Raw genomic sequence first — 12573 nt, 5'->3', positions numbered from 1 at the left:
TTTCACTTTTGTTTAATATTTTTCTCATTCAAGTTCTAAGTATGTACACTATCTATTTTCAGTTTTTGAATTGAAATATTTGCTAATATATTATTGTTACTGAGATTTTGATTATTTATATATGCAATTTAATATTTTAATTTTTTGATATTAATTGGGCCACACTTCAAAAGGCGAGATATGAATGTTAATTTTTTTGGTATTAATTGCAATGAACATATTATTATACATATTCTCATTAATTAAATATTTAATATTCGTAATTCTTTATAAATGTAATATAATATTCCAAAAGATATATTATTCTTCATCTTATATCTCCTATCTGATATCTGATATCTCATCTCATATCTCCTATTTCTCATATCATATTTCATATCTCAGCTCATCTCTCATCTCATATGTCATATCTCATATCTCATCTATCATCTCTCATCTCATATCTCATCGCATATCTCATTTCATATCTCCAATCTCATATTTCATAACTCATATCTCATTTCCAATCTCATATCTCATCTCAAGTCTCATATCTCATATCTCATCTCTCATCTCACATCTCATCTCGTATCTCACATCTCTCATCTCATATCTCATCTCAGAACTCACATATCTCATCTCTCATCTCACATCTCATTTCATATTTCATATCTCATCTCGTATCTCATCTCATATATCATATCTCCTCTCGTATCTCATCTAATATCTCATCTCGTATCTCATCTCATATCTCATCTCATATCTCATCTCGTATCTCTTATCTCATATCTCATCTCATCTCGTATCTCATCTCGTATCTCGTATCTCTCATATCTCGTATCTCATCTCATATCTCATATCTCTCATCTCATATCTCTCATATCTCATCTCATATCTCTCATATCTCATCTCGTATCTCATCTCATATCTCATATCTCTTATCTCATATCTCATCTCATCTCGTATCTCATCTCGTATCTCGTATCTCATCTCATATCTCATCTCATATCTCATCTCGTATCTCTTATCTCATATCTCATCTCGTATCTCGTATCTCTCATATCTCATCTCGTATCTCATATCTCATCTCATCTCTCATCTCTTATCTCATCTCGTATCTCATCTCATATCTCATCTCATATCTCTCTCGTATATCTCATCTCATATCTCATATCTCATCTCGTATCTCATATCTCATATCTCTCATCTCTCATCTCGTATCTCACTCATCTCATATCTCATATCTCTTCTCATCTCTCTTCTCGTATCTCATTCATCTCATATCTCATCTCGTATCTCATCTCATATCTCATCTCGTATCTCATATCTCATATCTCACATCTCATATCTCATCTCATATCTCTTATCTCACATCTCATATCTCATATCTCTTATCTCATCTCATATCTCTTATCTCTCATCTCATTTCTCATATCTCTCATCTCATATATCTCATCTTTCATCTCATATCCCGTATCTCATCTCATGAATCTCTTATCTCATATCTCTCATCTCATATCTCATATCTCATATCTCATTTGATATCTTATCATCTCATAGCTCATATCTCATATCTCATCATCTCATTTGATAGCTCATATCTCATATCATCTCACATCTCATATCTCATATCATCTCACATCTCATATTTCATATCATATCTCATATCTCATATCTCATCTCATATCATGAGTCTCATATCTCATATCTCATATTTCTCACATCTCACATCTCATAATCTATACTATCTCATATCTCATCTCTCTCTAACTTATTTCTCATCCATCTCACATATCTCATATCATTGTTAGAGTTTTGTCCTAATTTTCTTACATTATTTGAAGTTTATTTTTTCCTAAAAGAAAAAGACAAACACATTACCATATATGTTTTTACTTTTCTTGAAAGGAAAATATAATATTCTTTCATATTTGATTTATTCTTTTCCTTTTTTGGTTTTGGAGTAGCTAGTCCTTTTCTTGTAAGAAAATGTTTTAGGACTCTATAAATAGCCACAATGTAGTCGTTTAAGAGTCTTGTTTATGGGGAGATTTATTCTCTCTAAAGTTTCAATGTTTTTCTTTATATTAGTTTTGATATAATAATATTTTGATTTTTTAGTATAAGTTTTTGTTATCTGATTTGTCAACTATATGATTTGTAAATTATAAGCTTCCGCATGATGCCATAATCACCCAACACTCATCTCATATCTCATATCATACTTATATATTATCTCTAATCTCATATCGAATCTCATATCTAATATCACATCTTTCATTTGCCTTGATTGTGAAATATCAATTGCTTGTTGAACTTGTGAATTGCGTGAAAGTAGGATACTCCAAATTCGAAGGTCAAAGATTTTAGAAAACATTCTTGGAGGAAAAAAATGTAAATGAAGGATCGATCCCACTGGTGAATAATTTCCATGATTCTAAGAAATGGTTAGAATCTTTGATCTCTCTCAATATCTCTCTCGATATGCGATATGCGATATGATAAGATATGAGATATGAGATTTGTCGATGTGAGATGAGAGTCTATAAGAAGGGTGATGTGGCGAGAGGGTGGAAGGGTGAAGGCGTGAAGGGTGAGGAAAGATAAAAATACCATACCATTACCATCCCTCGAGTAGGGATTTACCGATATGAATATTTAACTCCTTTATGTCTATTGTTATTGGTTACTTCTTAAAGAAGAAGGTCACACTGATTACATGATTCGTCCTTGGAAGCCCCCAAAATATAAGATTTGTTATGAAAGTGTTTTTCTAATTTTTTTTCCTAAAAGTTCCCATTGATTTTGCTTACATGAGACAAATAAGATTAAATATTGTTACCATTTTTGAAAGGGAATTGATTTCATCATTTTGACTATCATACTAGTATGTTTTTAGGCTTTTCCTTCATTAAAATGATTGTAGTTAAGTGTTATTATTCACTGAGCTAGCATCTCACTCTTTCCTAAATATTTTTACAGAGAACTTAGGTGGTATTGACGAGGATTTCATTAATTATAGAGTGTGATTTGTTAGCTTCTGGTGAGCCCCGCATTGCTTTGCGTGGTAAGAGATGTATCAAATTTCTATGTTTTTTTTTAAACTCTTAGAGTCGCTCCATTTGTCAGTCCTTTATTAGAGTCATGATTATTCCTTCGTATTGTAGTCAAGTGACTAGTTTTAAACTTCTTTTCGTAATTGGAGAAGAAATTGTATAATTGTGTGGCGATTGAATTGCTGATGGATATTAGGTATTGAGTTAGTGATGTCTATATTGATTTCTAAGACATGAAAAATAGGATATGCCTAAAAATAAAGGAAACTTTACCTGATTTTCTATAGAATTCTGGTAAGGCTTCCCCCTTTAGCACCGGTCACATTTCTAAATTGGGTCGTGACAAAGTTGGTATCAGAGCCTAGATTATTCTTGTGATTTATGAATCACACGTTAGTAGTAGAATCTCAATTATGGTTATGTTGTCGGTCATTTCTATAATCGTGATTCTGCAAGGAAGGTTGTGTCTTTTCTTTCTTATTCCTTATTGTATGTGCGATTACTGGGTAAATCAGATTAATCTAACATTGTTATCTACTAATCTATCACAAGCCTTGAACATAGTCATTTAATAACAAGAATAGTCCAAAGGTTTGGGGGTATCAAAGGTAACCTTTGTAAACCTCCGTCTCTCCTAAATAAGGGGAACGAACAAACAAAAGTAGTTGAAAAAGCCAAGAAAGAGATCATTATTTCATTGTGAGGAAATTTTGTGCACCTATGTGATATACCATATATCTTTTTTTTTGGAAAGAGTACTACTCTACATTTTAATAACATGAGAGTGTTACTGTTAGGACACTTATTTTTTTGTATCGAGCAATAGGTATTTATAGATAGAATGAATAGATTCAGGCAATAAAATAGGGCCACCAGAGCTCTAGGGAGCTAAAAAATTCAAATTTGTCAAAAACAAAAGTAGTCTTTAGAGTTTCTAAGAATGAAACCTCTAAAGGTTCTAACAACTTAAAGATTCCTAGACGTTCTAAAAGGGTTTTGGGAAAGATTCTTGAGTTGGGAAATCACCACTTATACTCACACCATTTTTAACGCTTATTTCACATTTACAAGCATTTTTTTTAGAAATTACGCAAATTTATCAATTTTTCCTCTGTAGCCCATGGATCTGGCGCCTCGGAGAACCCAATTTTTTTTCCTGAAAACACTTCATGAGGACCTCCGCATTGTGTTGGGGAACCACCACGTATACTCACACCATTTTTAACACTCATTTCAACATTTACAGGCCCATTTTTATAAATTACGCAACTTCATTGATTTTTCATGTGTATTAGCCCATGGATATGGCGCCCTCGACCACCCAAATTTTTTTCCTGAAAAAACATCATAAGGACCTCCGTATTAAGTTAAGAAACTACCATGTATACTCACAACATTATTTTAACGCCCATTTCTACATTTACAATTTTTTTTAGGAATAACGCAAATTCATCATTTTTTCGTGTGTATTAGCTTATGGATCTGGTGCCTCGAAGCACCCAAAAAAAATTTCTGAAAAAACTTCATGAAGACCTTCGTATTGAGTTGGGTAACTACCACGTATACTCACACCATTTTTAACGCTCATTTCTGTATTTCGAGGCCTTTTTTAGGAATTACACAAATTCATCGATTTTTCGTATTTATTAGCCTATGGATCTGGTGCCTCAAAGCACTCAAAATTTTATAACTTCACGAGGACCTCCATATTAAATTGGGAACCACCAAGTATACTCACACCATTTTTTTAACGCTCATTTTCGCATTTACAAACCCTTCTTTTGGGCATTTCACAAGTTCATCAATTTTTCTTGTGTTAGCCAATGGATTTAGCGCCTCAGAGCACCCAAAAGTTTTTTCTGAAAAAACTTCATGAGTACCTCTGTATTGAGTTGATGAACCACCACGTATACTCACACCATTTTTTAACGTTCATTTCCGCATTTACAAGCTCTTTTTTAGGAATTACACAATTTCATCAATTTTTTGTGTATATTAGCCCATGAATCTGGCGTTTCAGAGCACCCAAAAATATTTCTGAAAAAAATTCCATGAGGACCTCCTTATTGAAATTTGGAACCACCACGTATACTCACACCATTTTTAACACCCATTTCCGCATTTACAGGCTTTTTTTAGGAATTACGCAAATTCATCAATTTTTCATGTGTAGTAGCCCACAGTTCTAGCGCCTTGGAGCACCCTAAAACTTTTTTTGAAAAAACTTTTGAACCTCCGTATTGAGTTGGGGAACCACCACGTATACTCACACTGTTTTTAACGTCTATTTTCGCATTTACATCCCTTTTTTAGAATTACGCAAATTTATTAATTTTTCGTGTGTATTAACCCATGGATCTGGCGCCTCAGAGCACCCAAAAGTTTTTTCTCAAAAAATTTCACGAGGACCTCCGTATTGAGATGCGGAACCACCATGTATATTCACACCATTTTTAACGTCCATTTCCACATTTACAAGCTCTTTTTTAGGAATTAAGCAAATTCATCATTTTTTTCATGTGTATTAGCCCATAAATTTGACGCCTCAAAGCACATGAAAAAAAATTCTGAAAAAAACTTAATGAAAACCTTAGTATTGAGTTTGGAACAACCAAGTATACTTACATCATTTTTAAAGCCTATTTCCTCTACAAGTCCTTTTTTAGGAATTACGCAAAGTCATATCAATTTTTTATGTGGATTAGCTCATGGATCAGGCGCCTCGGAGCACCCAAAATGTTTTTCTGAAAAACTTCATGAGGACCACCGTATTGAGTTGTGAAACCACCACGTATACACGTATACTCACATTATTTTTTTAATGCACATTTGCGCATTTACATGCCATTTTTAGGAATTTCTTAAATTCATTTTTCGTGTGTATTATTATTAGCCCATGAATCTGGCGCCTCAGAGTACTTAAAAAAATTTTCCGATTTTTTTTTATGAGGACCTCTGTATTGAGTTAGGGAACCACTACGTATACTCACACTTTTTAATGTCTATTTCCGCATTTACAAATTTTTTGTTAGGAATTACGCAATTCAACAATTATTCGTGAGTATTAGCCCATGGATCTGGCGCCTCAGAGAACCCAAAAAGTTTTTCTGAAAAAACTTCATAATGATCACCGTATTGAGTTGGGGAACCACAAAGTCTAGTCACCACAATTTTTTATGCCTATTTCCGCATTTACAGGCCCTTTATTTAGGAATTACACAAATTCATCTATTTTTTAGTATGTATTAGCACAAGGATATGACACCTCGGAGCACCCAAAAGTTTTTTCTTAAAAAAACTTCATGACGACCTCTCTATTGAGTTGGGGAACCGCAATGTATACTCACACCATTTTTAACGCCCATTTCTACATTTACTGGCCCTTTTTTAGGAATTACGCAAATTCATCAATTTTTCGTGTATTAGCCCATGAATCTGACGCCTCGGAGAATATGAACATCTTTTCTGAAAAACTTCATAAGGACCTCTATATGAGTTGGGGAACCACCATATATATACTCACGCCGTTTTTTTAACATCCTTTTTCGTATTTATAGGCCATTTTTTTTAGAAATTACGCAAATTCATCAATTTTTCGTGTGTATAAATAGACCATGGATCTGACGCCTCGAAGCACACACAAGTTTTTTCTGAAAAAACTTCATGAGGACCTCTGTATTGAGTTAGGGAATAACCACAGTTTTTTTAATGTCAATTTCCGCATTTACATACCCTTTTTTAGGAATTATACAAATTCATCGATTATTCAAGTGTATTACCCCATGGATATGGTGCCTCGGAGCACCCAAAAAAAAATTGAAAATTTTTCATAAGAACCTCAGTATTGAGTTGAGAACCAACACGTATACTCACACCATTTTTAACGTCCATTTCCACAAGCCTTTTTTTTAGAAATTATGCAAATTCATCTATTTTTCGTGTGTATAGCCCATGGATCTGGTGCCTTGAAGCCGCTAATTTTTAATTTCTGAAAAAACTTGATGAGGACCTTTGTATTGAATTGGGGAACCACCGCGTATACTGACACCATTTTTTAACCCCCATTTCCGCATTTACAGGCCATTTTTATGGAATTACGCAAATTTATCAATCTTTCATGTGTATTACCCCATGGATTTGACACAACGAAGCATCCAAATATATTTTCTGAAAAAAACTTCATGAGAACCTCAGTATTGAGTTAGAGAACCACCACGTAAACTCTCATCATTTTTTTAACGCTCATTTCCACATTTACAAGCCATTTTTAGGAATTGGGCAATTTCATCGATTTTACGTGTGTATTAGCCCATGCATCTGGTACCTCGGAGCACCCAAAAGTTATTTCTCAAAATACTTCATGAGGACCTCTGTATTGAGTTGGGAACCACTATGTATACTCACATCATTTTTAATGCCAATTTTCACATTTACAACCCCTTTTTTTAAGAAGTATGCAAATTCATCGAATTTTCGTCTGTATTAGTCCATTGAACTGGTGCCTCGGAGCATCCAAATTTTTTTTCTTCTAAAAAATCTTCATGAGGACCTCTGTATTGAGTTGGGAGCCACCACGTATACTAACACTATATTTAACTCTCATTTGCGCATTTATAGGACATTTTTTAGGATTTATGTAAATTCATCGATTTTTCGTATGTATTAGCCCATGAATCTAGAGCCTCGGAGCACCCAAAAAAAATTTCTGAAAAAACGTCATGAGGACCTCCGTATTGAGATGGGGAACCACCACGTTTACTCACATCATTTTTTAACACTCATTTTCGCATTTACAGACCCATTTTTAGGAATTAAATAAATTCATCAATTTTTTGTGTGAACCCATGGATATGACAACTCGAAGCACTCAAAAAAAAATTTCTAAAAAAACTTAATGAGGACCTTCGTATTGAGTTGTGGAACCACCACAAATACTCACACAATTTTATTAAAGCCCATTTCCGCATTTACATGACCCTTTTTAGAAATTACACAAATTCATTAATTTTCGTGTGTATTACCCCATTGATATGGCGCCAAAGAGCACCCAATTTTTTTTTTTTAAAAAACTTCATGAGGACCTCCGTATTGAGTTGGGGAACCACCACTTATACTTAGACCATTTTTTCAACGCCCATTTCCGCATTAACAGTCCCTTTTTTAGAAATTATGCAAACTCGTTGATTTTTCGTGTGTATTAGCCCATCGATTCGGCGCCTCAGAGGACCCAAAAAAATTCTAAAAAAATTTAACGATAACCTCTGTATTGAGTTCGGAACCACCACATATACTCATACCATTTTTTTAAAACACATATTTTCGCATTTACATGCCTTTTTTTTTATGAATTACGCGAATTCATCAATTTTTCTTGTGTATTAGCCAATGGATCTGGCGTATCGGAGCGCCTCAAATATTTTTCTGTAAAACCTTATGAGGACCTCTGTATTAGTTGAGAAACCACCACGTATACTCACACCATTTTTTAACTTCCATTTCTACATTAACAAACCATTTTTTCAGAAATTACGCAAATTCATTGATTTTTTGTGCGTATTAGCCCATGAGGATTTCCTTATTGAGTTGGGGAATGACTACGTATACTCAAACCGCTCTTTTACCTCCCATTTCCGTATTTATTGGGCTTTTTTAGAAAATACACAAATTCATCTATTTTTTGTGTGTATTAATTAACCCATTGATCAGGAGCTTCGAAACACAAAAAAAAAATTCTGAAAAAACTTCATAAGGACCTCGTATTGTGTTTGGGAACCACCACATATATTAACACTATTTTTTAATGCCCATTACCGCATTACATGCCCTTTTTTAGGAATTACGTAAATTCAATGATTTTTCTTGTGTATTAATCCATGGATTTGGCGCCTCGAAGCACCCAAAATTTTATTCTGAAAAACTTCACGAGGACGTCCGTATTGAGTCGGGGAACCACCACGTATACTTAAACCATTTTTAATGCCCATTTCCACATTTACAAGACTTTTTTAGAAATTACGCAAATTCATTGATTTTTCGTATTTATTAGCTCATGTATCTGGAACCTCTGAGCATCCAAAAAGTTTTTCTGAAAAAAACTCACTAGGACCTCTGTATTAAGTAGGGTAACCACCACGTATACTCACACTATTTTTTAACGCCCAATTCCACATTTACATGCCCTTTTTTAGGAATTACGCAAATTCATCGATTTTTCGTGTGTATTTGCCATGGATCTAGCGTCTCGGAGCACACAAAAAAAAATTCTGAAAAAACTTCATGAGGACCTCCGTATTGAGTTGGAAAACCTCCATATATACTCACACATGTTTCTTAACACCCATTTCTATAATTACATGCTGCTTTATAGGAATTACTCAAATTCATCAATTTTTCAAGTGTATTAGCTCATGGATCTGGCGCCCAGAGCACCCAAAAAAAATTTCTGAAAAAACATCACGAGGAACTCCGTATTGAGTTGGGGAACCACCAGGTATACTCACACAATTTTTTTAACGCTCATTTTCACATTTACAGGCCATTTTTAGGAATTACGTGAGTTAGTCAATTTTTCGTGTATATTAGCCCATGGATCTAGCGTCTCGGAGAAACCCAAACACTTTTTCTGAAAAAAATTTCATGAGGACCTCCGAATTGAGTTGGGAAACCACCACGTATACTCACACCATTTTATAACGCCAATTTCCGTATTTACATGCATTTTTCACGAATTATGCAAATGGCTAGATTTTTTGTGTATATTAGCCTATGGATTTTACACCTCAGCACACCCAAATTTTTTCCAGAAAAATCTTCATGACGACCTCAGCATTATGTTGGGGAACCACCGCGTATACTCACTCTATTTTTTAACACCCATTTTCGTAATTACACGCCCTTTTATAAGAATTACGCAAATTCATCAATTTTTCGTGTGTTGCCTATACATCTGGAGCCTTAGAGCACCCAAAAGTTTTTTCTGAAAAACTTCATGAGGATCTCCTTATTAAGTTGTGGAATCTACACGTATACTCACACCATTTTTTAACGACCATTTTTGCATTTACATGTCCTTTTCTTAGGAATTACGCAAATTCATTTATTTTTCGTGTGTATTAGCCCATGGATTTGAAAAACTTTCATAAGGACCTCTGTATTGAGTTGGGAAACCAGTGTGTATACACACATCATTTTTTTACGCCCCTTACCGCATTTACAAGCCCTTGTTTTAAGAAATTCAAAAATTTATTGATTTTTTGTGTGTATTAGCCCATTGTTCTGGCGCCTCGGAGAACCCAAAAATTTTTTCTAAAAAAACTTCACAAGGACCTCATTATTAAGTTAGGGAAGCACTACGTATACTTACATCATTTTTTAACGCCAATTTCTGGATTTACGGACCTTTTTTAGGATTTATGCAAATTCATCAATTTTTCGTGTGTAAATGCCAATGAATCTGTCGCCTAGGAGCACCCAAAAAGTTTTCTAAAAAAACTTCATGAGAACCTTTGTATTGAGATAGGGAACCACCATACTCACATAATTTCTTTTACGCTCATTTTCGCTTTAACAGACCCTCTTTTAGGATTTATGCAAATTCATCAATTTTTCGTGTGTGTTAGCCCATGGATCTGGAGCCTCAAAGCACCAATTTTTTTTTTTGAAAAAACTTCATAAGGACTTCCGTATTTAGTTGGGCAACCACCACATTTATTCACACCATTTTTAAACGTCCATTTCCGCATTTACGGGCCCTTTTATGGAAGTTACGTCAGTTCATCAATTTTTCGTGTGTATTAGTCCATGTATCTGGCGCCTCGGAGCAACCAAATATTTTTTCTAAAAAAACTTCATGAGGACATCCGTATTCAGTTCGGGAACCTAAATGTATCCTCACACCATTGTTTTAACTCCATTTCCGTATTTACATGCTCTATTTAGGAATTAATCAAATTCATTGATTTTTCGTGTGTATTAGGCCATGGATCTGGCGCCTTAGAGCACCTTAAATTTTTTTCTGAAAAAACTTTATAAATGCCTCCATATTGAGTTAAGGAACCATAATGTATACTCACACTATTTTTTAACGCCCATTTCCGCATTTATAAGCCCTTTTTTAGGAATTACACAAATTCGTCGATTTTTCGTGTGTATTAGCCCATGCATCTAGCGACTCAGAGCGCTCACAAATTTTTTCTGAAAAAACTTTATAAGTGCCTCCGTATTAAGTTAGGGAACCACAACGTATATACACACCATTTATAGGCCATTTATTAGGAATTACACAAATTCGTCGATTTTTCATGTGTATTAACCCATTGATTTGGCGCTTAGGAACACCCCAAAGTTTTTTCAGAAAAAACTTTAGAAGGACCTCCGATATTGAGTTAGGGAACTACCATGTATATTCACACAATTTTTTAACACATATTTCCGCATTTACAGACCTTTTTTTAGGATTTATGCAAATTCATCGACTTTTCGTGTGTATTAGCCCATGGTCTGACACCTCGAAGCACCCAAACACTTTTACAGAAAAAAATTCACGAGGACCTCTGTATTAAGTAGGGTAACCACCACGTATTCTTACACCACTTTTTAACGCCAAATTTCGCATTTACATGCCTTTTTTGGGAATTACGCAAATTCATCAATTTTTCGTATGTATTAGCCCATAGATCTGGTGTCTCGAAGCAGCCAAATTTTTTTCTGTAAAAGCTTCATGAGGACCTCCTTATTGAGTTGAGGAACCACTACATATACTCACATCATTTTTAACGCTCATTTCCACATTTACAGACCTTTTTTCCAGGAATTACGCAAATTTATGGATTTTTCATGTTATTAGCCCATGGATCTAGCGTCTCAGAGCACCCAAAAAAAAATTCTGAAAAAATATCATGAGGACCTCTGTGTTGAGTTGGGGAACCACCATATATACTCACATTATTTTTTTTAACACTCATTTCCGCATTTACATACCTTTTTTTTTTTTGTAATAACGCAAAGTAATCAATTTTTCGTGTGTATTATCCTATGGATATGGCGCCTCGGATCACCCAAAAAGGCTTTTCTAAATAATTTTCATGAGGACCTCTGTATCGAGTTAGGGAACCACCAAATATACTCACACCATTTTTTAACGCCCATTTCATCATTTACAAACTTTTTTTTAGAAATTACGCAATTAATTAATTTTTAGTATGTATTATCCCATAGATCTGGCTCCTCAGAGCAGCAAAAGTAATTTTCTGACAAAACTTCATGAGAACCTCTGTATTGAGTTGGGGAACCACTACGTATACTCACACCATTTGTTAACTCCCATTTTTGTATTTGCTGACCCTCTTTTAGGAATCATGCAAATTCATCGATTTTTCGTGTGTATTAGCCCATAGATCTAGCGCCTCAGAGCACCCAAAAAAAATTATGAAAAAACTTCATGAGGACATCTGTATTGAGTTGGGGAACCACAACAGATACTCACACTATTTTTTAATGCCCATTTCCGCATTTACAGACCTTTTCTTAGGAATTACGC

This window comes from Solanum tuberosum, unplaced genomic scaffold (genome assembly GCF_000226075.1).
Source record: "Solanum tuberosum cultivar DM 1-3 516 R44 unplaced genomic scaffold, SolTub_3.0 scf00173, whole genome shotgun sequence".
Classification (NCBI taxonomy): Eukaryota; Viridiplantae; Streptophyta; class Magnoliopsida; order Solanales; family Solanaceae; genus Solanum; species Solanum tuberosum.
Note: the sequence above shows the minus strand (reverse complement) of the source record.